The sequence below is a fragment of the Hemitrygon akajei genome, chromosome 26 (genome assembly GCF_048418815.1).
Source record: "Hemitrygon akajei chromosome 26, sHemAka1.3, whole genome shotgun sequence".
Taxonomy (NCBI): Eukaryota; Metazoa; Chordata; class Chondrichthyes; order Myliobatiformes; family Dasyatidae; genus Hemitrygon; species Hemitrygon akajei.
The window spans coordinates 13248787-13253274 of NC_133149.1; the positions used below are offsets into that span (position 1 = coordinate 13248787).

The window sequence follows — 4488 nt, forward strand, 5'->3', positions numbered from 1 at the left end:
AACCGACACAGAACAGAGTATAACAGTTACGGTGTCGGGAAGTTTATGGGCATGCACTTTGGCAGAAGGAACAAAAGTGTAGACTGTTTTCTAAGTGGGCGAGAAATCCAAAAATCTGAGGTGCAAGGGGACAAGAGAGCCCTCATGCAGGATTCCCTAAAGGTTAATTTGCAGGTTGGGTCTGTGGTGAGGAATGTTAGCATTCATCTCGAAAGGACTAGAATATAAAAACAAGGAATTAATGTTGAGGCTTTATAAAGCACTGGTGAGGCCTCACTTGGAGAACTGTGAGCCCTTATCTAAGAAAGGATGAGCGGACATTGGAGAGGGTTCAGAGGCGGTTCACAATAAAGACTACAGGAAAGAAAGGTGTATCATTGGAGGAGAGCTTATGATTCTGGGCCTGTACACACTAGAATTTAGAAGAATGAGAGGTGATCTCATTGAAACCTATTGAATATTGAAAGGTGTAGCTAGAGTGAAGAGGATGTTTCCTTTTTTTTGAATTCTTAAAGCATTAAATAGTTTATTAGGTATTTTTCTGATCTGGAGAACATTTGAGGCAATAAATGTGCAGTAAAGATTTCAAAAGCAAAAGAAATAACATGTACAATATACAGTAGCTGCACTTGCATCAATTCCAATCACATATTATCTTGCCACTATACAGAAATATTCTTCAGTTGTAGTTTGACACTGTCAATTTAATTCAATACGTCATGGATCTGGTCTTCAACAAAAAAAAAAGCTGCAAGTAGGGGTGATAGGAATAAAAATAAGGCTGTTGCCTCTGGATTGTTGAACATACAAGACTAAACTCCAGAGATTATGTTAACAAGTGCTTTATGCGTGCCAATTTATTTCTGCTAAAGCTTTCCAAACATAGTATATTAGAACTGAGATTGTGATGTGGGCCCACTGGGCAAAGAAATATTTTGCTCCAACCTAAGTTTCTACAGCAGCAACCCCAGTCCTTGAAATTCTAGGCACCCTCCCAAAATACACCAGCTTGTTCAGTTGTAGGTGATGGTCCACCGCTTTACAGAAGCATCATGGGATGTTGTCACCAAAGTATGTTCATCTATCCAAGCAACACAGGCAACATGATACAATCGATGAGAATCTGGGATTTTGATTTTTCTAGTTGAATCCTCCAGATTCCAAACAAAGACCAATCCATCCATTCCAACAGTTGCAAAGTGCTCATTGTCTGGAGACCATCCGATACAGATAATTTTAGCATGATGGCCATAGAATTCATCTGCTTGCTTATAATCATCTCCAACCGTGAATGTTGTTACTTTATTTCCAGAACAGACAGCAAGGGTCGCACCATCACGTGAATAAGATAGATCAATAACAAGTGCTCTGCTATCAAGCTCCAAAACTTTTTCATTTTTCTGCAATGTGTTTCCTTCAATAGAATATAGGTGTACTTTGCTATCATTTCCTCCAACAGCCACAGTTACTCCTCCAGGATGAATTGACACAGATTCTGGGTCGTAACCAGGATTTTCAACAGTAAAAACTTACTTCTTGTTCTTCAGAAGTATAATCTGGTTAATACAAGTAACCACTGTATAGTCACCAGGGCCAACTGCTAATTTCTTGGGTTGGATATCCAGCTTTACTGTATTTTCAGCATTGTACTCTTTGTTGATCAATTTGGTGTAACGCACAGTATCATCCATACCACAACTGACAAGTTCACCTGCATCATTGATCATCATAGATGACACCATATTGGTATGGCCTTTCCCTGAAAAAGCATCATTCTCTCCAGATGGAGCATCCCAGTAATTTAAATGACTATCATGGCTGCCCGAGTAAATAGATAGCTTCCCATCATCAGTGTGAACAGTCAAAGACTGAATTGACTTGGAGTGTCCCTTGATAACACAGAGAGGCTTGTTGGGATTTGCTGTATCCAGATAGTTGATATATCCAGAAAGTGAAATACTCAGCAGATATTTTGGGTGCCACATGCAACCTAATTGTTGGTCTAGTATAACAGATCCCATGTTAAATGTTGTCACTGCAGTATTGGTTTCAACATCCCATAGTTTAACAGTCTTATCACCAGAGGCAGAAGGGAGATATTTTTCATCATCACTCCAACTAATAGCATATATACCTCCACTGTGGGCCTCATCATGTCCAAGAGAACTTAACTGAGTTGCATCTTTCCCATCATAGAGAAAAATCTTCCCATCCGCACCAGCTGAAGCAAACAATTTTCCCTTAGGAGAGTATCGCACACAGTTAACGAACTTTGAGTGGCTATTGACTGTAAACTTGAACTTCACAGGATATGCTTCATAGAACACACAGCAATAATCATCACTACCAGTCACAGTGCGGAATGGGCGACTTGGTTTAAGAGAGATGCTGTTTATGACCTTGCTATGTCCTGTCACGTTCCCAGATGAAGTTCCTGTATCCCATTGTAAGACTCCAGCATTCTTTTCCTTGCCTTCTCCAGCAACTCCAACCCTTTGATTATCTGAAGACCAACATATATCTTTGATTGTGCCGCAGAATGGTTGGTATTCATATTTGACCAAATGTTCCTTCTGGGTAGTATCCCAAATTTTAATTTTTCCAGAAATATCTCCTGAAGCAATGTAATATCCACTGGGTGAATACTGGGCAACTTGAACTTGACGAGCATGTTCAGTAAATATATCTGCAATTCCTGGATTCTCGATGTTCCTTATGATGACACTTTTGTTATTGGTGTAAAGAAAGTTGATTCCTTCAGGATCACTTCCAAGAACTTTTGAAACACCTCTTTCCACTTGAGGGAGGCATGCAAACACTTTACTCAGCTCGTAAGGCATCGTCACACGATCAGCCGCTCGCCGGCCCGGAACACAGCGGAAAGGAAGAGTAGCGCAAACCGCCGCTAACGCACTCTTTTACTCTGCAACAACCACTCCACTCCACTCCACGTTGCTGGCCGGCTTTCCCTCCCCGCAAGTTTGCAGAGTGGGGAGCGAGCGCACACCAAACCCAGAAACAAGCGCTCCAAGAGAATGTTTCCTATGGTGGGGGACTCCGGCACCAGAGGGCACAGCCTCAGAATAGGAGGACATTCATTTAGAATGGAGATGAGGAGCAACAATGCCTTCCTAGCTCTAAGAGAAATAAAAGCCAAGATGTGCAAATCAGGTGTCTCCAAGATAATATCTCTTCCTCTAACAATACCGAATAAGGCAGTCAAAGAGTTTGGTTTAAACTTTACTTTAAAAAGTACAGAAAAAGTTTGAAATACTTCCTTCCAATATTTTTTAAGACTCGGGCATGTCCAGAACATATGAATTAATGAAGCTTCTCCATTGTTACATCTATCACAATAGCGAAATATCTCCGAATAAAAACAAGACAGCTTATCTTTAGTCATGTGGGCCCTATGGAGGGCATTGTTGCTTAGGTGGAAGGATGTTGCTCCGCCTACTCATGCTCAATGTCTAAGCGATGTTATGGCATGCTTAAATTTAGAGAAGGTTTGTTGTTCAATTTCTGAATCAAGACAAGACTTTCTAACATTGTGGGGAGCTTTTTTGAATTATTTTCAAAATCTTTGATTTGTTATCAAGTACAGATGTTGGCTAATAATATGTTTTACTAGATGGTAAGGAATTTATTTCCTTTTTTCTTTCTTTACCAAACAGCTTTTCTTGGTAGTGGGTTCAGATTTCTTTTGTATAATAAAATTATTACTTTTCAATATTACGATTCAATTTAATTTACGTGAATATGGGGTAATGAGACTATAAGTGTGATTCAAATATATTATAATTGATATATGATATATATCCTCCTGTACTCTGTATTCTTTTTTGTAAGAAATCAATAAAAATATTGAAAAAGAAAAGAAAGAATGGAAATGAGGAGAATTTCTTTATCCAGAGGATGGTGAATCTGTGGAATTAATTGTGCAGATGGAGGGCTGTGGAGGCCAGGTCATTGGGTATATTGAAGGTAGAGGTTGACAGACTGTTGATTACTCAGGGCGTGAAAGGTTACAGGGAGAAGGTGGGAGATTGGGGTTGAGAGGGAAAATGGATCAGCCATGATGAAATCATGGCAGACACGATGGGCTGAATGGCCCATTCTGCTCCTATCTCTAATGCTCTTGTATAGATAAATACAATACAGCTATTGGCTGGGGTTGGGAACGTAACAGCAAGGTCCCACCCAAGTCTATTACTTCCATACAACGGTGAGTTCGGTAAGAATTAACCTCTTATAAAAGTAGAATCATACTTTCACAGAATTAACTGTATCTCCTAAAGATAAGTCAATGTGTCACTTACTAAATTCTTTTCGGTGGGTTCAGAATACTTTGTAGTGGCAAAGCGGATCAGCCCTCATTGTAGAAATATATCCGCAGAGGGTCACAGGAAGTAACCAAGATGTAGAGCCTGAGGTCAGACTTGAAACCATCCAAAATGAAGGGCTGCACAAGTAGAGGGAGAATTAACA

At 40.0% G+C, this 4488-nt stretch overlaps 1 pseudogene; it reads right to left on the minus strand.

Moving 5' to 3' along the window:
* Positions 1-490: 490 nt before the first annotated feature.
* LOC140716754 (WD repeat-containing protein 1 pseudogene) lies at positions 491-3022 on the minus strand (annotated as a pseudogene).
* Positions 3023-4488: the final 1466 nt, after the last annotated feature.